The sequence below is a fragment of the Vulpes lagopus genome, chromosome 8, assembly GCF_018345385.1.
Source record: "Vulpes lagopus strain Blue_001 chromosome 8, ASM1834538v1, whole genome shotgun sequence".
Lineage (NCBI taxonomy): Eukaryota > Metazoa > Chordata > Mammalia > Carnivora > Canidae > Vulpes > Vulpes lagopus.
The window spans coordinates 17,038,235-17,063,538 of record NC_054831.1 but is presented as its reverse complement, the minus strand read 5'-3'; the positions used below and the strand labels follow the sequence as shown (position 1 = coordinate 17,063,538).

General features: G+C 42.6%; 1 protein-coding gene across 2 annotated transcripts in view; it reads left to right on the top strand.

Moving 5' to 3' along the window:
• Nucleotides 1–25,304, top strand: part of PEBP4 (phosphatidylethanolamine binding protein 4) — a 248,890-nt gene that overhangs the window by 2,754 nt on the left and 220,832 nt on the right. The window contains exon 1 of one of the 2 annotated variants that reach the window (XM_041767328.1): nucleotides 2,150–2,230. The exons of the other annotated variant lie outside the window; for it this stretch is intronic. The gene's annotated coding sequence lies outside the window, so the exon portion shown is untranslated. Of the gene's footprint in view, nucleotides 1–2,149; nucleotides 2,231–25,304 lie in introns of those variants that run through there. 2 annotated transcript variants of the gene reach the window in all.

The window sequence follows — 25,304 nt, the reverse complement described above, 5'->3', positions numbered from 1 at the left end:
TCTGGAATGAATATTTTTCAGTTATGTGAAAAATATTACATATAATAGATGTTATAAATATTGCAATATTTAATCAATATTAAATGTATATATTATATAATATTATATATCTTAAAATATTAATGTATTTTAATATACAAAAGAATTTCTAACTTTTCAGCTCAATGTGTGAGAGATATTTTCTCCAGGAAAGTGGCTTGTTATATGACTTTCTTTATGGTGGCTTTCGATGAACATGCATTCTTAATTATATTGCAGTTTGATTTATCAAGTTTTCTTTCACAGATAGTATATTTTGTGGTTTAAGAAACCCTTCTTATTCTGAGGAGATAAATATAGTTTTCTATATTTTTTCTCCAAAATGTGAAACTTGCCTTTCCTGTTTATGTCTTTGTCTGTAATTGATATTTATTAATTGGGGTTCTGGCTAAGAAAAAAGCCCTAGTACTTTATTTTAAAACTATTTCTCTGGTTCTATAATGAAGAAAAGTTCATTAATAAATATTGATAATTACAGAAAATATGGGAAATTAAGAACCACTAAAATTTTTACCACCAAATCAATATAGATGTCTAAAATACATAACTGCTATATAATATCATGCATATATCATGCATATAATATCATAGCACTATATTCTTTTTTATGTCTTTTTCTCTGATTTTATAGGTTCATAGTAGAATGTTTAGAAGTAGAAAAGGAAGAAAAACGAGTGTGTGTTTCACACTACTCTGAAATTGTTCCATGTGCCTCCCAAACACCCAAACTGGTTGTTCAGGAGCAGAGTTCTCTACTGAAGATCATGGCCATCACCCTGCCCATGCAAATTCTTCAGGTGTATCTTTGGTCAGGAAGAGACTCATGTATACCCCCCGAATAAGCATATCATGAGGGGGGCCTTAACAACCCAACAAAATTCCAAATGGGCCCACTCAAATTCCAGGAAAAAAAATTGTGAGATGAGTTATTTATTATTTTTTAAAGATTTTATTTATTTATTCATGAGAGACACTGAAAGAGAGAGGCAGAGACAGGCAGAGGGAGAAGCAGGATCCATGCAGGGAGCTGGATGTGGGACTTGATCTAAGCACTCTGGGATCATGCCCTGAGCCGAAGGCTCAACCACTGAGACACTCAAGCGTCTTGAAAATGAATTATTTAAATGATATGTAAGTCATGTCTCTACCAATATTTACTAAGATACTACTTTTTTTCCTTAAGGTAGAAAATAAAAATATAGGTTATGATCAGTATTGCCAAAACCAAGTATTTTCCCCCCACATTTTACTTATGCCTTATTATGGCAAAATTATCAATCTCAGAGTTTCAGCCCTTTCTAGAGAAACTGTCTGAACTCTATTTCACTGGGTTGGTATAAAAGTGGTCTGCACATTGGTAAAAACATGTCTATGTGGTGTCTACATACCACAAGGAGAGCTAATCAACCCAGCTAATCCAAAGAGCTAATCATGGTACTCATTATTTCTAAACCAAGACCAGAAGATGCCTCACTATCCATAAGAAATATGGTGCCTGTACCAATGGATTGGAGTTTTCATAAAATCTAAAGTCTAATTTGTGAGGTAGTTTCACGTTGGTACATCAAAAAAACTTGAGAATGAGGGAGTGGCGGGAAGGGGCAGTGGGCAGCTGGAAAGGAGATACTGGAGCAGAGCTTTCCACCAACAGGTAGAAAGGCCAGGAGGCTGGGGAGAGGTTCCAAAACAGGCATTGCCATCTTGCCCATGGCCTCCCTTGGCCTGCATGATGGAAGCAGAGGTAAGAGCCCCAGACCAGTAGCCTCTAAGTTTTCCTGCACCTGAGTTAGGTGAAATGATGAGAGGACAGAGGCTGAGAACCTTGAGAGTAAGGAAAGTCTTCTCTCTTCTGGTTCTGCTGTACAAATACTTAGCCTCTCCAATGACAGACATCACCATGTAGAGACTGGGGCCTTTGAGAGCCCAGGGGACAGGACTCATGTGGGGAGAGCGGGCAGCAGGGCCAGCTGTACCTGAGCCCGACATGGTCCAGATCTTGGGCTGCCTGGGGGACCAACGAGCAGCATGGTGCTGCTGCAGCTGGAGCTCAGCTGACAGGGCTCAGGGCCAAGCTTGGGCCATAAACTCCTCTGGAGAACCTGGCACTTTCCTGTAAGAGCATGCCAGCCAGAGTGTGCCTCTGCTCATTCTGCAACCCCTGGAGAGCAGAGGAGAGCTGCTTCAGAGGCAGGTAGGAGGAGACCAGGGCTACACAGATGGTACCTAACTTTTGTCCCTATTGACCCTCTGTCCCCTTCCCCCCTCCCTGACCCTTCCCCCAGGAGTAGCCTGCACCAGTTCCAGCAGTGAATTCCTGGCAGGGACAGCGGCTAATTCAAATGAAATTTGGTTGGCAAAAGACTCAGCTCTCAAAACCAGCCTACTCAGAACAATCTCAATCTCGAAGGGCCTGCCCTAGTGAGGAGAGCATCTCCAGGCTGCATGGAAGCAAAGAGGGTGGGGGTGGGGAGGTCACTGCAGCTCCGGAGGCTCCCCCTGGGGAATGAGATCTCTTTCTTTCTTTCTTTCTTTCTTTCTTTCTTTCTTTCTTTCTTTCTTTTCTTTCTTTCTTTCTTTCTTTCTTTCTTTCTTTCTTTCTTTCTGTCAGCACAAGCAGAGTTTAAAAAATGGTTCGCTTTTATCAGTGCTCAAATCAGCTCCAGTCATCATTTATTGAACTAGTTATGGCAGGCACCGTGCCAGGCACTGACAACTGGCTTTTACAATAGGAAATGGGATCGGAAGGAAAAAATACATTCTCACAAGCAGTCCTTTTATATATACTGCAGTTGAGTTCTGAATAAATGCATTTGTAAATCTCAGAGGAAAACCAGTAGGCAGTTTAAAATTGAAAAAGTTAAAAAAAAATAAAATTGAAAAAGTTGTGGACAAATTTTTTTTTGCTTAAATCTCTGTAGATAAAGTATGACATGAAAGAAGGAGCAGCTTAGAGCAATTTAGTGTTTTCTTTGTATTACCTATGGCTAAAAGGGAAAGTTTAAAAAGGGAGACTTGAACGAATGTTAGGTGTTGTTTTGGGGTCATAGCTACGGGATGAGATGCATTTCGTGCAATCAAGCAGAAACACAAAGTCGTAATTTGGGATTTTGAAGGTATTTGGGATGTCACACTAAGCTGTTAGAAGATTGGATTCCTTGGAATTTGGAGCTCTAATTTTAAATATCCACAGAGTTTGTTTTTTAAAAAAACTTGGTATCGGACATTAGTTCAGACTTTCACTTTGAAGATAGCTAGGATAACAATCAAAATTGTCCCGATGAAATGAACTGACCCTTCTGTTTTTCAGAATTATTAAGGAATTTGACGATTAAATGAATTCTCATTTCTCTTCACACTGGTAAGATAAATACACATTTTTTTCACTGTCCTCATAAACTTTTTTTAAAAGATTTTATTTATTTATTTATTCATGAGAGACACACAGAGAGAGAGAGAGAGAGGCAGAAACACAGGCAGAGGGAGAAGCAGGCTCCATGCAAGGAGTCCAATCAGGACTCAATTCCGGGACTCCAGGATCACACCGTGGGCTAAAGGCAGGTGCTAAACCACTAGCCACCCAGGGATCCCCCTCATAAATATTCTAATGTAACAATTAAACATATAAAACCTGAAGGATTTTAATTTACCAGTAAGTTGCATTAGCAAATAAAATAGGCAAAGAACATGCAAATATAATTCATTTTTTAAAAGGCAATAAATATGGAAACTTTGTAAAGAGGCTTAACCTCGGTTATTTTTAAAAAGTGAAAATTAGATCAATTTTTAATCTGTTGAATCAGTAAGAATTTTTTGAAATGATGATACTCAACTCCTTCTGCTTGATGGAAGTATAAATTAGTACATTCCTGACAATCAGATGGTATATGTGAGGACCCACTCAGAGCCCCAGAGTTGGTATAAAGAGTATTTATTTTATTTTATTTTAAGATTTTATTGATTTATTCATGAGAGACACAGGGAGTGAGACAGAGACATAGGCAGAGGGAGAAGCAGGCTCCCTGGGGGAAGCCTGATATGGGACCCAATTCCAGGACCCTGGGATCACAACCTGAGCTGAAGGCAAAAATTTAACCAACTGAGCCACCTAGGCACTCATTGATCTTAGTGCTTCTTAATGTGATGTTCAATGAAAAGGATCCCAGGCACAATAAGACTGGGGCCCTTTGGAATAAAGCTATTTCAATTCCTTTTGTTTCATAAGCAGATATTTTGATGCGACGGTCCAGTGATGCTGGGTACTGAGATCTCTCTCACGTGCTACAAAGCAGCCCAGAAACACTTCAGTAGCTGGAATCTAACTGACTGAACCACCTAGATGTGCTACAAAAAAAATTATTATTGACCAAAATAATAAACAAATTAATTAATGTTGAGGGAAGAAAGATAGTACAGAAAGAAGGAAACATTTTGCTAGCTTTTCCTTCAATTGTAAAATGTCACTAAAGCAATAAATGTGGGTAGGTTTTTTTTCTTAAGGTACGAACTGTTTTAATTGCTTTATTGCATCCCATAGGTCAGTGATAAAAGCAAACATAGAGTTGCAACTTGGTATGTTAAATAACTTGGTGCATAAAAGATTAATAAAGTAGGTATATGTACATGCAAAAATATCATGACAGTATATAAAGGATATAGGAAGTTAGGCAGTGATTTGCTTATTGCAAATAAGCAAACATGCTTTTCAAGGATAACAAAACATAACAGGTAGGTAAGTAAAAGATATCTTCCATAATTTCAACAGCAGAGCAGCAATTCCTTTCAGTTCTATTATCTCCGTGTTATATGCTTTTTATACATTTTTTGTTTATTTATCGATCTTAGATTTTTTTCTTGATTCTAGCCTCATGTTGTGTAGTAGACACATTTTATATTTTAAAATCATATTTAAACATTTTTTACCATATGTATTCCCAAACATATCGAACAATTGAAAAGAAATAATCCAATAAATACTCATTCCCATTACCTAGACTTAACAATTTGTTAACATTTTTCATGCTCTTTTTTGGCCAAATTTTTTTCAAAACAATTTGTAGATGTTGAGGAGCAACATCTTCAAGGTCCTTCTAGCTGGACTGAGAATCAACTTGATGCAGCGCCTGGGTGGCTCAGTCAGTTAAGCGTCCTTCTCGATTTCAGCTCAGGTCAGGATCTCAGGGTCATGATCTCAAGGTCTTGAGATCAAGCCCCGCAGGGAGGCCTGCCTCCCCTCAGGCTCTGTGTTGGGTGTGGAATCTACTTAAGATTCTCCCTCTCCCTCAGCCTCTCTCTCACCTCACCTGAGGGCATGCTCTCTCTCTCTCAAAAAAAAAAAAAAATCAAATTGATTTGAGACACGCTAACAAGAGAAAAATCAAATTTGATTTCATATACATATTAATCCACATGGACATGAATTCCAAAGATAGGTAGATAAAATGAGGAACAGATGTCACCTTAGAAGAAGGGGTCGGGGTCTGGGACGTCAAAGGGAAGGCATGGAATTCACAGGAAGCTGAGAAAGAGTCAGGCAAGCAAGTGTCTGCTGGGCCCCCCAGAAACAATGGGACATACAGGAGTTGGATCAGGCCTGGCTAGGTTCCTCCCTGTCTGCCACACCTAGTTCAGATCATAACGTAGTGATCTGGGGTGACAGCTCTGTTCCCGGAGCAAGTCCTCTACCTACACTCTTTTTAGGCATTTGAGGGGGAGGTGAAGAGCTTTTCTTGAATCTGCTGCTTTTTGATTGCTTTTAACTCAAAATAATCTTCATGCTGAAGCACCCCATCTTGGAGTGGCTGTCTCTGGCCCCTACACAGATATTATGACACTTACTCCGAAATACTTCAACACGCATTCCCTCCAAAAGGACATTGTCCAGCATAAGTAACCACAGAACCATCATCATCCTGAAGTAAACTGACATGAAATTCTCTGATATCATCTTCTACCCAGTTGGTACTCACAGTTCCCTGAATTGTCCCCAAATATATTTACAGCTACTTGTTTGTCTGTACCTTTTTTTTTTTTAAGTTTAATTTATTCATTCATTACAGACACAGAGAGAGAGGCAGAGACATAGGTGGAGGGAGAAGCAGGCTCCATGCAGGGAGCCCGATGCGGGACTTGATCCCAGGACCCCGGGATCATTACTGGAGCCGAAGGCGGATGCTCAACCACTGAGCCACCCAAGCATTCCTTTCCTGTACCTTTTTAACAGCTGCCTAATGTTACCATCAATGGATGATACCATGCTGGAATTAGCCAGCTCCTCTAGAGGTGAGCTGTAATTGTCAGGGAGCCTCTTTCTTCACAAATTTGGTCTTTCACCAAGTATTTATTGAGTGAAGTGCTGAGCACTGGAATATCGGGGTGAAAGTCATTTTCCTGCCTTTGAGTAGCATGTGCTCAGCGCACAAGAAGCTTTTCTGTCTTCACTGGGACATTTCCAAATTAGCAGAAAGAGGGGAAACGCAGTCAAATCATGAGAGCTTGCATCTTGATGTGTATTTTATCTTTGGAAAAAGATGTATTTTACCGATGATGCTGTATCAACAGAAACAATGCTTCCGGCATCTACCCCAACTGAAAATGCCAATATCCCCTCTTGGGGTTTTTCCCTCCCCTCCTACCCCATTAGTCTTCTTTTTGGTATTTCTTCGAGTAGAGAATAATATTGCCTTTTCTTTATTCCTTAATGAAGCAAAATGGATATTTCTTCTCAAATCCCTCCATTGCTTCTATTTGGCAATGCTTTCAGGGTCCTTTCCTTTGGTCCTTTGGCCCCCCGCTTGCCCTCCTCCAGCGCCAAGCTTTCCTGCCCTTGGTGAGAGGAGGCCTTGCCCTGGGAGACCACTGGGTGGTCTGCAGTCCTCTGTCTGCCACTGTCTCTGCCTCAGGCTGCAGAAAGTGTCCTACTGCTTCCACACTCGCACCCAGGAGCCCCCTGGGGTGATGGGGTGACCAGGACTTGTCATGCCCTGGGGAATAGGAAGAGATATCGGAGGAAGGAAAGGAGCCAGCCACCCAGCTGGAAAGACACCTTTGAACTCAACCCTCCTCAAGCTGGTTCCCCTCTTCTCCTATCCCCTTTGCTGTGTTCTCAGAGCATCCCATGTGCCCCGTGTGCGGGATGTGCTTTGCCTTACCCTATCTCTGTTCCTTCTCAGGCCTGTGTCCCTGCCTAAAATGTGCTACCCATTCTCTCTGTCAGCCTCAGTCCCTCCAGGCCAAAGACTCAAGTTTAAAAATTTCCTTTCCTTTCTGCCCTTAGTTCACACCCTGCTAAGCTCAGCTGCTGTGGCCTCTCTTGTCTCTCCCCCTCTTAAGGGAGTGCCATCCACCAATTCTCCCAGGACAGTGGCATCCCCACTTCTTTAGCTGCTCCCAGCCACTCTGGTGGGAATCATGTGGGTCACTTTGGTGTGCGTGACCCACTCAAGCATCTCCAGGAGAGCCATTCACTAACCAGATTGCAATGGGTGAGAGCAGAAGCCCCCCTGTCTGCTGCACAGGACATAGCTAGGATTCTTTTCCAGCACTTCTGAGGGGATGCGACATAAGCACCTCCCCAGCTGGCCTGGGAAGTCCTCATCAGTGTCCACTCCAGCCCTTCAAGGGCAGACAGAGCAGGGGCACATGGGAGACCAGGCCAACAGCAGCGTCCTCAGTCGGGGCTGATCTGAGTATGGAGGAGGCATGCAGTTTGAATTTTTGAATGTGATGCATCAGTGGAACAACTGTTTGGAGATGTGGGCCTGACCCTCAGGGGAGAGGAGGTGCCAGAGATATAGCTCTTGGGGTCAGCAGTGTGGAGCAGAGCTTGAGATTCTGGGGTTGGGCCTCTGTTTCTAGGGAGACAAGAAGAGGCCAAGGGAGAAAACAGTGGAGAGGGGCACCTGGGTGCCAAGGGAGAAAACAGTGGTTGAGCATCTGCCTTTGACTCAGGAGTAGGATCCCAGGGTCCTGGGATCGAGTCCCACATCAGGCTCCTCGTGGGGAGCCTGCTTCTCCCCCTGCCTATGTCTCTGCCTCTGTGTCTCTCATGAATAAACAAATAAAATCTTAAAAAAAAAAAAAAAAAGAAAACAGTGGTGCAGGGGCAAGCAGGACACTTAGTGGATGAATCCTTTCTGTTCTCATTTTCCCCACAGGCCCTCAAAGTGATGTGGACTCTAAGCAGTACCTGTTTGTGCACAGTACCTGGGCCAGATGGCTCCCAGCAGCCCGTTCTCTCCCCCTGCTGGTCATGTGATTTAAATATTAACCCAGGAAAGGCAATTCCCCATGGAGGGGGCTCGGCCCATTAAAACTCCACGAGCTGCACTTCACAGGCCCAGACTCTTCCCGGCCTGGTATATTCTGGGCCTGCAGGGAACCTACATTTCTCCCTGACCTGTGCTGCAGTGAACAAAGTATTATCTTCTGGTGGGGCCTCGGGGGACACAAACCAGACTTGTGGAAGGGGAGGCAGCCCGGGCCTACACCATTACAGGTGGACCGCCTGCACCTAGAGCTTTCTGTAGCCTGATGCCACGGCGAGCTCCCTGGGCCACTCCCTTCTCAGCTCCAGAGCTGTGGGCACCAGCTTGGCTGGTTTTCTCACCCGTCACACTAAAAAAGCACAAAGAGCAAGCAGGCCACCCTGCACCCTGCAACTTGCCTCTGCCTTGTGACTGTGCTTAATATAGGTCAAATGAAAACAGCTCCCAAAATAGACCTTCTCTGAGAAGCAGCTGCGTCTGTGAAATGCTCCACGAAAGGGAAGAGGTGTGGGTGACAGGGGAGTGTAGTTCTCCTCAGGTGTTACGTAACCTGGACCTGGAAATTGGGGCCAAATATCTGGGGAGGAAGAGCGAGTGGGGTCCTGCCCCCCGCCCCTGCCCACCCCCACCCCAGGCAGCAGTCCAGCCCTTACAGACAGCGGCAAGCGTGCAAGGAGAGGGCTCTGTCCCAGACAACAAGGTCACCCCTCAAAGCATCACTCTGGGGAGCTTGTCATGCACGCCCAAGTGATCACATGACTCTCACCAGAACTGGCTGGAGGCCCCAGATTGGGGGAGGGGGTGGCTCCCCCAGGAGAGCTGGTGCAGGGGATGAGTTTCGTTTCTCTTTCTTTCTTTCTTTCTTTCTTTCTTTCTTTCTTTCTTTCTTTCTTTCTTTCTTTCTTCCTTCTTTTTTTTTTTTTATAAAGATTTTATTTATTTATTCATGAGAGACACACAGAGAGAGGCAGAGACATAGGAGACATAGGCAGAGGGAGAAGCAGGCTCCATGCAGGGAGCCCGATGTGGGACTTGATCCCTGGACTCGAGGATCACGCCCTGGGCTGAAGGCAGACACCCAACCACTGAGCCACCCAGGTGTCCCAAGGGGATGGGTTTCATCTGCCCCAGGTTGTGGGCTGAGGGGGCCGAGCTGAGCAGGACAGGCATGTCTTTGTTTAAGGCTAGAGGAGCTTTAAGCAAGAGAACACCTGCTATGTGCCCCTCCTCCTGCAGGTGCCTCTTCCCTGCTGTCCCCCCCGGGGAGCCTCCAGTGTGGCCCAGCACTCCCCACCGTATTCTTCCTTTGTCTTTTCCATCTTTGCCTCAGCCCAGAGGAGGGGGTTTCTATAATGAAAGAGCAGCACCTCCACCATTATTCGTTTTCCACTCGGTGATAATTTAGTGAGGGCTGCCTCTCTTTAGAGGATCAAGACTTCCCTGAAGAAATGACTGGAAAAGAGACAAGAAGCTGACAAGGAGGGAGCCAGGCAGGGGAAAGAATTCAGGGGTGTTGAGGAAGCACCTGCCAGAGCAAACAAGACACGTGCAAAGGCCCAGAGGCACAAGGGCAAGCATCTCTCTAGGAGAAAGCACAAGTATGGCAATGACTGGATAACAGAGAGGCCTGGCAAGAGGTGAGGCTGACCACCTGTCAGCCACCTGAAGAGCCTCAGAAGTGTGGACTTCCTCTTGACAGACGTGGGGAACTGGTGGGGCAGGGGCTTCTCCAATGTGGCAGCCTGTTAGAAGGGCAGACTGTGGGCCGCACCTCAGGTCTACTCCGTCAAGACACTCTGGAGGTCCTGTTGTGCAACGCTTGCATTAACAAGCCCTCCCTGTGACTCCGATTCACACTGAAGTTTGAGAACCACTGAGAAGAAAGTGTGGCTGTGGATTTGTAGAGGTGGAGACAGTGAGCAGAGGTGGTGCCCCCAAGTTTGGCTGGGAAGGAAAGATGAGGGGAGGTTGGGGGTCTGGCAGTGAGAGAGACCGTCTTGGGTGGGTTCCCTGGGAGGCAGGTGCTGAGATGCAGGTTTGCTGGTGGCAGTCAATGGGGTGGTGCAGCACGAGGAGCAGAGGTGGAACTGGAGTGTGGCCCGTGGTGACACAGGCCTGAGCAGAGCGCTCTGGGAGCTGTGGAGCTAGAGTGGCCTTCAGAGTTGACCCAGAATCAGGGCAAGCAGGATTGAGACTTCACCCCCTTTATTAATCATGCCTTTTTATTTTCTGTATTTTTCTCACATTTTAATATCTTGCTGATCCCAGAGAGACTGCTCCTGGCACGACTAGCTAATTCTTAGAGGTAGCAAATGACTCCCCTGTAAGCATGACTTTCACAACCAATCAAGAGTTCAGACCCTCAAACTGCCACCTTTATGGGACTCTTTTTATTATTATTATTTTTTTCTTTATGGGACTCTTAAAGGATTCTTACACTCAAGGCCACTAACCCCCATACTAGTTACTTCAGGTCAGACGCTAGATGACGAGGGACAGCTCTTATATCCTAAAGTCCATAAAATTATTCAAACTAGCCAATCTTAAACCTACTTATGCTGCCTTGCATCACTTTTCCCATGGAAGACATAATAAAAGTTATTGCCCACATTTTCCTCTCTTTCTCCTTGCTTCCCTGTCTCCTGATAGAAATGTGCACTTCTCCACATGGCCTTGCATGGTGTGTCTTGCCTTCTATTTCTAGGGATCTGTGTGTATAAACTTTTCCTTCATGACAGTCATCTGCATGCCTGTATGTCTTTCCTTATCTGCTTAAAACAAATCCAGAGTACCCTTCAAATACTCTAGCACCAGTCAGTTAGCTACCCACCCCAGGGAACAGGGGTTACCTGAGACCAGGCAACTCTCCTTGACGATCCTCAGGGGGGGCCTCAGGTGTGAGCAGCCAGTGGCTACACTTCCAGCAGCTGGGAGATTGAATGCCTCAGTCCAGAGGGGGCATCTGGGGCATCCACTGCAGAGAGATCTTTTATAGTTGGAAGAGACTCGAGAATGTTTAAAGCTAGGGCGTCTGGGTGGCTCAGTTGGTTAAGTGCCCAATTCTTGGTTTTGGCTCAAGTCATGATCTCAGGGTCCTGGGATCCTGCCCCTGTGTCAGGCTCTGTGCTCATTGTGGAGTCTGCCAGAGATTCTCTCTCTCTCCCTCTGCCCCTCCCCCTGCTCGCTTTATCTCTCTATATATAATTTAAAAAATGTTTACGTGCTGGCAAGTTGAAAGGGAGGGATTAGATACAGGAAAGGAGAGAAACAATGGAGGGGCCAACTTAGCATGTCAGGGCCAGGACTGAAGTACAGGAAGAGGGATAAGCATTGGACCTAGGGAGGGATACCTTCCCATTATTTTGGGAGGAAGGTAGAGAAGGTAGTTCTTGTTTCATAAATCCTATTTTTTCCCAGTAAAAAAGAACTAAGAAAGAGAGGTAGGGATATTTGCTGAGGGTTGAAAGGTTTGAAATTATTACCAGGGCGAATGGGAGGGAAAGAAGGGACTAGAAAATCACAAACAGTGCAACATTGAGGACCCAACGGACCACCCCATTTTAGTGGCAACCATCTGTTGAGTTGTGTGCTTTCTCATCAACAGCCTGGGTTACAGAGAGACAAGGCAAGAAGTCAGATTCCTCCAGGGCTGGAGTTCTGTCTGGAACTTCCTAGGTTAGACATCCAGGAGAAGGTAAAAGATGGTGCTGAGGGGTGCTGGGTGGCGCAGTCAGTTAAGCCACTGAATCTTGGTTTTGGCCCAGGTTGTGATCTCAGGGTGGGGAGATCAAGCCCCGTGGTGGGCTCTGTGCTCAGCAGGAGTCTGCTTAGGTTTCTCTCCCCCTGCTTGCCCTCTCTCTCTCTGTCTCCAATAAATAAATAAATCTTAAAAAAAGATGGCACTGAGCTGATGGTTGCAGTTTGAGGAGGCTGGGCTGGAAAGAGGGACACGATGATAGCAGAAAACAAGCAATGCACAAGACAGATGGATTGGATGAGGCCAGGAGACAGCTGCAGTGGGAAGCAGTGGCTGAGTGGGAGAGCTGCAAGGATGGGCTGAACAGGGATGTGAGGGTGCAAGCTGCAGAAGTGCAATGGTTCTAGGCACAAAGGAGCTTCCAAGTGTGCCCTGGGGAGTGGGTGGTGGAGATAGAATAGAAGCTAAGCTCTAGAAAGTGAGGCAGTCCGGGACCCAGGAAGCCATAGTGTTGGATGGCTCACACTTGTGAATGCTGAATTCACCTCGAGGAGGTCAAGACCCAAGTTTTTGCTTTTACATATTCGTTAAATTTAATAGAATGGGTGTCATAAAAAGAGAGAGAGAGAAAAAAAAGAGAGAAACGTTCAAAAAATCATATGTAGGTTACGGCCTGAAGAAGATGAAGTAAAAAGCCTGGAGGAAAAAAGTCCAAAAAATTTACAGGGTTGCTTTTAGGTGATGAGTGCTTACAGAGTCATGAGCAGTTATTTCCGGCGGGGCAAGCGTTGTGAAGACAAGAGACTCTAGAAACACAGTGAACTGGAATTTGGCCAGGGAAGGAAGAGGGGGTCAGCACCTGGCGCCTGCAAGGAGGCATGCAGAGGGCAGCATGTCCTGGAGCCTGGAAATGGGCTCTTAGCGCTCAGCTGCAATGCTCAGGCCTGCAGGGAGGTGGCGCTCCCAGCTCCTGCTCCGTGTCCGTACTCTACTTAGGCCGTGTCTTGGTCAGCCTTGTCTCATGACCATCAACGCAGGTTACCAGGACTGCCAAATAAGAGTTGTGTTTCTTCTTTAAAAGGAATTTTGGAAAAATAAAATAAAATAAAAGGAGTTTTGGAGCAAAAGGAGCCCAAGAAATCATATAATTGTACACATTAGATAAATATAATTGAGCTCGGGGTGTCAGCTCACAGGAAGGACAGGGGGCCATTTACAGAGATTCTTTCCTCTCTCCTCTCCTTCTTGCACCCCTCTCTTGGCCTCTCTCCAATCTACTTATTGAATAGCTTCTGGACTTATGCTAGCAAGATACACCTTCACTTTAGGACACTTTGAAGAAAGAAAATGGCTAAGATGCACACACAAAAACAAAACTACAACGCTTGCCCCCCAAGAAATAAGCACTCATAACTCTGTAAACGCTCATGGCCCAAAAGCAACCCCTATAAATATTTTGACTTTTTTCATCCACGCTTTTTACTTCATCTTCTTCAGGCCATAACCTACATATGATTTTTGGAATTGTTTCCCTCTTTTTCTTTGTATGACATTCATTACACTAGATTTAGTGAATACATATAAAAGCGAAAACTATTTAAAAATCAACCATAATGTAATGTTACACCCCAGGTATAGGACTAAATAAAATTGATGTAAAAATAAGCATCGGATTTTAGATAGTGCTTTGGAAACTGCCTGTTTTGCTTAAGTTTGTGTCATTCTAGGGAAGTCTCTGTGACCCTTGGATCCACTTTTTCTCTGTCCTGTGGTCTGTCCTGTGGTCTGTCCCAGAGGCTGACTATAAAGCAGCCTTGCCCTCTGGCTTCCGGGTGAGTCTGCTGCCTCTGGCCCCCTGTGAAAGGTTACCATTCCTCTCCTCACAGACATTTCTGCAGGATCTTCCTTCTAGGTGCCTTTAATAGCCCCGTCCCCCAGGGCCAGGACTAGCATGGGGTGAGGCAGGTGCCTCTGGCGCAAACATGTAAGGAGGCACTCACTGTGACTTGCACAACCCTGAGGGTGAATGTGTCCTCAAATCCTGCATCCTAAGTGCCTCACTGAGCTTGCTGTGGTCCCCGCACTCCCTCCCCAAAGCCCTCGAGGTCTAGTGACAGTTTGTTGTTACTAGTTCTCAGTTACTTCGACACCTTCAGGTGTCCCCCTATTTTCTGGCCTCATCTTTGTAAGTAGCCCTTTTATTAATTGCTCCTTGATTTATCCCAATTTGAGTGTGCATCAAGTTCCTCTTGGAACCCTGCTATAGCTGTGTGCATCTTTCCATAGCACTTAGTAATTTTTTTTTTTTTTAAAAAGGATTTTTATTTATTTATTTGAGAGAGAGCGCGCACACAGGAACAGAGTGGGGGGGGGGGGGAGGGGTGGGGACAGGGAGAGGGGGAAGCAGGCTCCCTAATTAGCAGGAACCCGATGCAGGGCTCAATCCCAGGACTCTGAGATCATGACCTGAGCTGAAGGCAGACGCTTAACCTCCTGAGCCACCCAGGTGCCCCACACTTACTAATTTTTTTACATTATTTCTAATGCTTTATTTTCTACCTGAAATACAATCAGTTAAAAAAAAAAAGTCTCATTCCCTCTTGTTAGAATTCTATGGTTTCCAAACTATTGCTATTACAAATAATGCTGCAAATACATGGACATTTCCTTGGGTTAATTCCTACTAGAATTCCTGGGTTAAACTGTATAAAAATGTTTATGGCTTTTGATATTTATTATGTATTTTTGGCTTTGTTGTTGTTTTTTTTTTTTACATTTATTATATATTAAGATGTACCTGGTTTCAACTTGTGTTCTTTGTTGTGAATAGGCAGGAACATGGTTTCAGTCATGTGTTCATCCTTTTTGAATTGTTTGTGAGCTTTACTTATTTTTCAGGGCAATGATACATTCTTCCTATTGGTTTATAATGGCTCTTTATGTATTAAGAATATTAATCTTTTGTCATTTGTTATAAATATTATTTCCCAGTTTGTTGCTTGACTTCCATCTTGTTTATTGGCATCTCATAATTTAATGCTTGTGTACGGGCATACAAAAATTTCAATTTTCTTTCTTAAGAGATATCCACTTCTTGCTTTTGTTTTTTTTTCTTTGCGTCTAATCTTAGAAAGACTTCCCTCCCAATATTATATACATGTTTTGTATTATTTTTCTCACATTTTTATAGTTTTGTATTTCATGTTGAACTATTTCAACTGAAATTAATGTTTTTCTGAATAGTCGATTGTCTTAGCTTCTGTACTTCCCTAATTTAAATCTCATTTTTATCATATATTAAATAACCACTCATACTTAGGTTTGCTCCTAGACTTTCAGTGCTGTCTCATGGAGCTATTTATTCTTGTGAAGAACCATAATGTTTTAATTGTTATAGCTTTACAGGAAAAAAATAAATAAGACATGATCTTCTTCCCTTCATACTCCCTTAACTTTCTTTTTCAAATAATTTTTGACAATTCTGCTATACTGATTTTTTCCAAAAGAAATTTAACTTATTTTCTAAACTTGCACTAAAAACACAAATTTTTGTTGAAATTACTTTATATCTATAAATTCATTTAAAGATCATTGATATTTTTTAAATATTAAACTATTTCAATGAGATATATAGCTACCTCTCCGTTGATTCAATGTACTTTAAAAAATCTAAACTTCTTTTATATTAAATTTTTATAATTTTCTTCAAATATGCGTTGATTTAATGTAGATCTTATTTAAATTCTAGTTAATTAACATACAGTACAATATTGGTTTCAGGGATGGAATTAGTGATTCATCACTTACATACAACACTCAGTGCTCATCACAACAAGAGCGCTCCTTGATACCCATCACCCATCCAGCCCTTCCCCCACCCACCTTCCTCCATCAACCCTCAGTTTGTTCTCTATCATTAAGAGTCTCTTATGGTTTGTTTTGCGCTCTCTTCCTCTCCACCCTATTTGTTCACCTGTTTTGTCTCTAAAATTCCACATAGGAGTGAAATCATATGGTATGTGTCTTTCTCTGACTTATTTAGCTTAGCATAATACACTTTGACATATTACATACCACATAATACATACTTAGCTCCAACCACATCATTGTAATTGGCAAGATTTCATTCTTTTTGATGGCTGAGTAATATACCATCATATATATTATAAATATATTTTATATTATTTAAATTAATATTTAATATATAATAAGTAAATAAACATATAAAATATATAATGTATATATTTTTATGTATACCGCTTCTTTATCCATTCTTCAGTTGATGGAAATTTGGGTGCTCCACATAGTTTGGCTATTGTTAATAATGCTGCTGTAAACATCTGGGTGTATGTACCCTTTCGAATCTGTATTTTTGTATCCTTTGGGTAAATATCTAGTAGTGCAATTACTGGATCATGGGGTAGTTCTATTTATAACTTTATTGAGGAAATTCCACACTATTTTCCACAGTGCCTGCACCAGCTTGCATTCCCACCAATAGTGCACAAGGGTTCCCCTTTCTCCTTACCCTTGCCAATGCCTGTTGTTTCTTGTGTTGTTAGTTTTAGCCATTCTGACAGGTACGAGCTGGTATCTCATCATGGTTTTTATTTGTATTTCCCTGATGATGAGTGATGTTGAGCATCTTTTCATGTGTCTGTTAGCCATCTGGATGTCTTCTTTGGAAAAATGTCTATTCATGCCTTCTGCCCATTTATTAACTGTAGTATTTGTTTTTTGGCTGTTGAGTTTGGTAAGTCTTTACTGCTTATAGGTCTGTTCACATTTTCTATTTCTTCCTGTTTCAGCTTTGATAGTTTGTATGTTTCTAGGAATTTATCCATTTCTTCCAGATTGCCCAGTTTGTTGGCATATAATTTTTTACAATATTCTCTTTTAATTGTTTATATTTATGTGGTGTTGGTTATTTTACTGTGTTTAGGAAGAACTTCGATTGAAGATTGACCTAGATATAGTTGCAGTTTATATAGATATTGCTGGTTTGTAATTTTTAAAAAAAATATGTATTTAAATTATGGTAAAATATACATATCATAAAGTTTACCACTTAAATCACTTTGAAATAGATAGCATGTGGCAAATAGATGTGGCATTAAGTACATTCACATTGTTGTGCAACCATCACCACCATCCACTTCAGAACATTTTTCTTCTTGTAAAACACAACTCCATACCCATTAAGCACTAACTGTCCATCCATTGCCTCAGCCCCTGGCAACCACTGTTCTACTTTCTGTCTCAATGAATTTGAGTACTTATTCTAAGTGCCTCATATGAGTGGAATCATAAAGTATTTATCCTTTGGTGACTGGCTTCTTTCACTTAACATAATGTCTTCACAGTTCATTCATTTTATAGCATGTGTCAGAATTTCCTTCCTTTTTAAAGGTTGAATAATATTCTACCATAGATATATAATATATCATATGTATCATATTTTGTCCATCCATTCCTCTTGATGGGCACTTGGGTTGCTTCTACTTTGGGGCCGTTGTGAATAATGCTACTGTTGAACATGGGTGTGCAAACATCTCTTCAAGGTCCTGCTTTCAACTCTTTTGAGTATTGTTGGTTTACAACATCCTCAGGAGCTTTCTGGGTATAATCTGAAACTAGCTCTAGTACAGGGAGGGCAAAGGGGGTCTGAAGAAAGAGGCAGAGCACTCTAGTTTGGTAGGTGGCAGGTTTGATAAGCAAAGAAACTTAGGTATGAGGCTTGTCTTGGGCTGTTGCAAAATGAACAGATCTCTACACCTGCCTGCTAGAATTTTAAATGTTTATATAGAGGATTTAACTGGGTTTAGTCATGTACCCAGTCCAGATAGTCTAAACACCACATTTCTATCTTGGGGTTGTATCCTTGGGGCAGTTTCTGGCAGCAGAGAAGGCAAGTGGAACACACATTCCAAGGACAGGAGAGGAGGATGAGAGCCTCCAATTGCCTGGATCCAGCTTACAGATCAATCGGCAATCACGTCTTCTCTCTCTCTCTCTCTTCTTATTTTTATATTTTTAAAAAAGATTTTATTTATTTATTCATGAGACACACACACACAGAGGCAGAGACACAAGCAGAGGGAGAAGCAGGCTCCCTGCAGGGAGCCTGATACAGGACTTGATCCTAGGACTCCGGGATCACGACCTAAGCCAAAGGCAGACACTCAACCACTGAGCCACCCGGGCGTCCCTCTGTCTCTCTTTTTAAAAACATACAGTATTATATTAGTTTCAGGTGTACAGTACAGTGATTCAATAATTCCATACATTACCTGTTGCTCATCATGACAAGTACAGTCCTTAATCCTCATCCCCTATTTAACCCATCCCACACCCGGTCATGTCTTCTTGATACCCTCCTAAGACAGATACATATCCAGAAGTGGAATTGTTGGCTCGTATGATAGTTTTATTTTTAATTTTTTGAAGACTCTCCACACTGTCTCCCATAGTGGCTACACTATTTTACACTCCAACCAGCAGTGCACAGGGGTTCCAATCCCTCCACATCCTCACCACCTTGTTACTTCCTGCTTTTTTGGAAGAATCCTCCTAACGGATGTGAGATAGTATCTCACCGTGGTTTTGATCTGCATGTCTCTAACGAAATAGTGATGTTGAGCATCTTTTCATTTATATATCTACAGAAATGTCTATTCAAATCCTTTGCCCATTTTTTCATTGGGCTGTTTGGTTTTTGTTGTTGAGTCTTAGGAGTTCTGGATACTAATCCCTTATCAGATATGTGATTTGCAAAGAGTTTATCCCATTTTATGAGTGTTTTTTATTCTGTTGATAGTTCCTTGGATGCACAAAAGTTTTTATTTATTTTTTAAGATTTATTTATTTATTCATGAGAGAGAGAGAGAGAGAGAGAGGCAGGGACACAGGCAGAGAGAGAAGCAGGCTCCTCACAGGGAGCCTGATGCGGGACCCGATCCCCGGACTCAGGATCACGCCCTGAGCCAAAGGCAGACAGACGCTCAACCACTGAGCCACACTGCACAAAAGTTTTTTAATTTCTAAGAAGTCATCTTAGCAATATTAAGTCTTCCAATCCATGAACAAGGGGTATCATTCCATTAAGATATGTTTTCAATATTAAGAATGGACAGTGGAAATTTTCAAAATTTTTTTTGGAATTGAGATGATAATTTTTAAAGGGATCATTCCATTAATAGATGTACTAATATTCAATCATTCTGCATTTCCAGTATGAAGCCAACCTGGTTATGTCAACTAGTCTTTGTAGTACTGGATTTAACTTGCTAGTATGTTTGGCATTTTTGTTTTTCTATTCACAAGAAAGATTGGTAATTACTCTCTTTTGGACTTTGTTGGATTTTACTGTCACACTTATGCTAGTTTTATAAAATGTATTGGGAGACTTCCTATATATTTCTATAATGGTGAACACTTTTTTGACTAGGGAAATAGCTGTAGTCATTAAATTTTTATAGCAGTTACAAATTTCACACAGGTTCCAAGATACAGATATATAACTGTCATTTCTCAATATAGATACTTAGTTGAAGACACTCCATTTTTGCTGGTGAGAGAAAACTTACTCATAAATTTTAGCTACTTAGTTTTTGGTTTTTTAAAAATATTTATTAATTTATTTGAGAGAGAGAGGGCACAAGTGGGAGGAGCATAGGGGGAGGCAGCGGGAAAGGGAGAGAGAATCTCTATCGAAAGGGAGAGAGAGGGATCCCTGGGTGGTGCAGTGGTTTGGCGCCTGCCTTTGGCCCAGGGCGCGATCCTGGAGACCCGGGATCGAATCCCACATCGGGCTCCCAGTGCATGGAGCCTGCTTCTCCCTCCGCCTGTGTCTCTGCCCCTCTCTCTCTCTGTGACTATCATAAATAAATAAAAAAAAATTAAAAAAAAAAAAAAGAAAGGGAGAGAGAATCTCTCCCTCTCTCTCTTTTTAATATTTTTTATTGAAGTTCGATTTGCCAACATAGAGTATAATACCCAGTGCTCATCCCGTTAAGTGTCCCCCTCAGTGCCTGTCACCCAGTCACCCCATCCCCCTGCCCACCTCCCCTTCCACTATCCCTTGTTTGTTTCCCAGAGTTAGGAGTCGGGAGAGAGAATCTCAAGCAGACTCTGCACTGAGCACAGGGTCTGACTCAGTGCTTGATCTCAGCACCCTTGAGATCACAACTAGAGTGGAAACCAAGAGTTGGTGCTTAACCAACCACCCAGGTGCCCCATTTTTAGCCACTTTCGTATTGAAACATGTCAATTTAGAGTATAAATTGAAATCTAATCCCCACCCCCGTCATTTCCCTTCCCCATCGTGATCTGAATTCTAGGAGGCTTACTTATCTTTCTAGTATGAGATATTTGGTGCTGGTGCCACCTTCTATCTTTGGTTCCTGCTGCCATAGGTACTCAGCTCAGGTCTAGCATCTGCTTGGCAGTGAGCCCACCAACGCTGCATCTCCCTTGTCCTGACATAACTCTTCAGTCTTTTTCAACTGCTCATTCACTACTTCCATGGGTCCCTAGGGCTTGTCTGCTTTCCCTTAACTGTCCAGGGTCTAGGGCACAAATCCCCACCTGCCAATCAGCCAGATGACTCTCTCAACAATTTTGATCTTACCATGTTTATTCTGTGTCCTCCAAAGCTTGTTGGGCCATGGAAAGCCAGCCTGTGGACCTCTTTGCTCTTGTACTCCTTTCAAACTATTCAGGATTTCTCTTACTCTGCCCCCCCCCCCCAGTTTCAACCAGGAAAAAGCCAGGGTGCTAAGCACTCTTCAGAGACTCTTTATTTGGTGTCTGTGAATACCACCTTCAAATCTCCAGTAAGAAATCTGTCCTCTTATGATCCTAAACTCTGTGCCCTCGGTGATTTCGTCTATAGCCATTGACTTGTAAAGTCAAGTTTTTTAAAATAAAAAACAAAATAAAAATAACTACTTTCTAAAAAATCTGGCTCTCGAAAATCAAGTATTTTTGGCATTCAGGCTCTGTCTCTCCAATAAGGCAATACGTGCCTTGAAACTCAAAGCTGAGCAACCACTTTCTTGTTCCATCCTCCTTGCCTTATCCATAAAGCAGTGAATGCCTTTGAATAAGGATGGATGATGAGCTCTGAGAAAGTAGGAGAAACAGGAGTTACTTTCAATAAAAAAAAATTTCCTCAATTGATGTTAAATAAAATATCTTGCTGTTTTAGAAATCATTTTCTCATAAAATCAGCTGGGTCTAGTGTGTGTCCAGAAGGTAATTATTTAATAACATTTTCAGTTTTCCATTATTATTTGTTTCTTTGTGTTTTTTAATCTTTTGTAAATTTGAATACCTTTATGTATTCTGAAAAGCTATCAGTTTTATCAGTGTTTTCAAATTGATTAGCATAGTGTTATACATGGTCTCATGATTAAAATACCTTAATATCTATGATTATGTCCATTTCCTTACATTTTTTTTTTTAGAGAGGGAGGGAGAAAAAAAGAGAATGTGCATGTGGGGTGGGTAGGGGGCAGAGGGAGAGGGAGAGAGAGAATCTTAAGCAGACTCCATGCCCAGTGCGGAGACCTACTTTTCCTTCCATTTTTGGTCCTTTCTCTCTTTGACCTGCATCTGTCACCATTTAGTTGCAGAAATACAGTCCTTCTCACAGGGGTAACCCAAAAGAAAACTGTGTCAATGTGGAAAATAACTTACAGAATCACTGGGGAGACTGAAGAAGCAGACTTAAGGTTGAACTCTCAAAGGCGACATGCACAACTTAGGGAATCCCTACCATGTCCCCCATTCTCCTACATGCCAGCTTTTAGCAGTTTGTAAGAATCATCTCAATGACACCTCACAAAACCCCATGAGGAAGGACAAAAATAAAATCATTGAGTCCATGGTCTCCATAGCCACAAACAGGCAAAAAGGCAGAGGACCAAGACCTAACATCATCTTCCAGGTGTGAGGTTACATGGGTCAGAACAGAGTTGGGATGTGTCACCCACACTTGGTGGCCACTGCAGGCAAGTACTTAAGACCTGAAGAGTCAAGGGCAGTCAGTATCTAATAACCAGAATTCTGGACTAATCTGATCCTGAGATCAAATTATTTTCTTAGTAGGAGATCCTTGATTAAATTCTGCTCTAGAAAGATGATGTACGGTCCCAGGATACAATTGGATGAAGCTCTGCCTAGAGTGGGAGGTGGAGGGAGAATTTGTTAAGGCAGGATGCAAACAGGAGAAAATGGAAGCATGTGTTAGTGGTCTGGATACCCTCTCTCCCACCTCCACCCCTCCACCCCAAGTAGTTCAAAGAGAGTGAACAGTGAGTTCCTAAGCCTGGAAGACTGGCAGGATCCTAATCATCTTCATATGGAAACCTGAGGACTGCAGGCTTGGCTTGGGCCATCCATTCAAGCCACACACACAGGTTACCATGTCCCTCTAGCTGGTGGACAATGTGGCTATGAGGTGTGTGTGATGCTTGCCTCCCTTTGCTCTGGGGCTTATCCAGAAATGCATCCTTAGCCTCAGCACTTACGCATTTCAAACTTGTAGCCTCTTCTGTAAAATTCCATGGTATAATATCAGAAAGGGAGACAGAACATGAGAGACTCCTAACTCTGGGAAATGAACTAGGGGTGGTAGAAAGGGAGGTGGGCAGGGGGTGGGGGTGACTGGGTGACGGGCACTGAGGGGGGCACTTGATGGGATGAGCACTGGGTGTTATTCTATATGTTGGCAAATTGAACACCAATAAAAAATAAATTTATTAAAAAAAAAAGATTCCATGGTATAGAGTCAAGCTTCCTTGCTTTCATTCTTAAAATGAACTTCTCGTGCTTCAAGCTGCCTTTACCCCACATTGTGCCTCAGTTCCCCAGATTTTTAAGGAAACAAATAAGTTCATGTTTACCCTATCATGCTCTCTTCCTCCCAGCCTACACCTGTCCGGGTTGTGAAAGAAAGTTAATTTCTTCCTCCTGTCTTCATTTTTTTCAAAAGATTTATTTATTTATTTGAGAGAGAAAAAGAGACAGTGAGAGTGAGCTCAAACAGGGGGAGCGGCAAAAGGAGATGGAGAGAGAGAATCTCAGACACCTTGCTGAACATAGAACCTGACTTGGGTCTTAATCCCATGACCCTGAGATCATGACCTGAGCCAAAATCAAAAGTCAGATGCTTAACTGACTAAGCCACCCAGGTACCCTCATTTTTTTAAAATACAGTACTCTACTAGGCTTATTTATTTATTTATTTATTTATTTATTTATTTATTTATCTATTTTAATGCATTTTTAAAAGTAATCTGTACACCTAATGTGGGGCTCAAACTCACAAGCCTGAGATCAAGAGTCATATGCTCCAGCAACTGAGCCAGCCAGATGCCTCCAGTCTGTCTTCATATTTAAAGTTTTTTCCAGGTCATTATTACAGTTCGTATATTATATTTCCAGCTGCCTTTTTTTCTAGGCCTTCATGTCTTTGGTGAGTAGCAAACCCCCACACAATGCCCCAGGTGGGAACAGCATGGCTTGTTTGTGTGTATGGGCAGTGGACAAAAGGAAAGAGCATTGAGTGTACTTTCTCAGCTGAGCATCCCAGCAGGGCTGGGGCTGACTGTCAGGGGTAATCAGTCTCATGAAGCCCAATGCAAGGATAAGTTTAAAAAACAACCACAGTGAAACTTAAGCATGAGCAGTGTATTTGCAAAATCTCAAAGTGTTTCCTCCCAAACACTTTGTAATTACAAAGAGGAAAATAGTGAGTCTACGGTGGAGAATCCTGGAAGATACCACCTTAACCAAGTGACCAAGGTCATTATCACCAGTAGTAATAGATCAGCATCATGTACCCTCTGATCTGATGCCCTGAGAAGAGCAGGCCACCTCTGCGGTCTCCTTCCTGATAATGTGTGACCTTGATCAAATCATGAGAAAGCATTCTCCAAATATCTGATGAATCTATTTCAAAAAAGTCAAAGAGTGAGTGTCTGCTATAATGGAATGATACGACTGGGTGGCTTATAAACAACAGACATGGGTTTCTCACAGTCCTGGAGGCTAGGAAGTCTGAAATCAAGTTACCAGCAGATTAGGTGTCTGGTGAGAACCGCTTTCTGGTTCATAATGGACCCCATCTCTCTGTGTGTTCACATGGTGGAAGGGGTGACAAAGCTCTCTGGGGCCTCTCATAAGAACACTAATTTCATTTGTGAGGGTTCCACCGCTATGACCTAAACATCTCCCCAAAGCCCCAGCTCCAAATACATTGTAGATTAGGCTTCAACACATGAATTTTGGGAAGGGACAAATATTCAGTCTATAGCAGCAGCACCAAAGAACTCTAACAGACTGGTGCTAAGGAGACATGACAGCTAAATACAGTGTGGGATTCTGGATTGGATCCAAGAAGAGAAAAAGAAAATTCATGAGATCCACATAAACTCTATAGTTTAATTAATAGTACAGTACGAAGGCTGATTTCCTAGTTTTGATAATTGTTCTTTGGCCAGGCTAGACATTAGTCTACATTAGGTGAAGCTGGTATACAGGATATTCTCTGTGCTATTTTTGTGACTTCTCTGTAAGTATAAAATTAACTAGAAACAAACAAACAAAAATCTACAGATTCACAGGAGTGGGTTGAGCAGCAGGATCCAGAGCTTTTCCTTGGTGTTTGTCTCCATCTGGGAGGGCACCTGTCATTGGCGATTAGGGTTTGACTCCTCCATTAGCCCTGGAGGACAAAGCTCCAGAAGGCAGCATTCTCCCATATTTTCAGTTCCTGACACAAAGTAGGTACTCAAAGGTTTGTTGAGTATGAATGAACGAGATCCTGGCTTCCATAATGGAAAGAGAATTGGCCTCCACTATGAGAATCTTTAGAGTAACTGCGATTGTTAACATCTCTAGCCAGTCCAGCGTCCTGAGGAATCAGGGCAAGGAGCTAGATGAGCATACAGCTGGTTTGCAGTAAATCTCCAGGTTGTGCTCTCTCTCTCTCCGAGCTCCTTTAAATGGTTTGAGGTGCTTATGATCATCTGAAGGGCATTGGAACATTGGAAGGGTAACCGAAGTGCAACTCCCGAGAAATTTGTACTCCCAGTTTCTTCCTGTGATAGGTATCCACCACCACCCCCCCCCCCCGCTTTTACTGGCTTGTTGGTCTTTTTCTGATTTGATTTGTAGGAACTCTTTATGAATTTTGCATGCTGAGCCTTTATTGGCTGTTGGAATGCAAGATTTTATGTATCTGGGGTCTTTTGATGAAAAAAAGATTTTTTGTTTAAAACGTAGTCAATCTATCACTT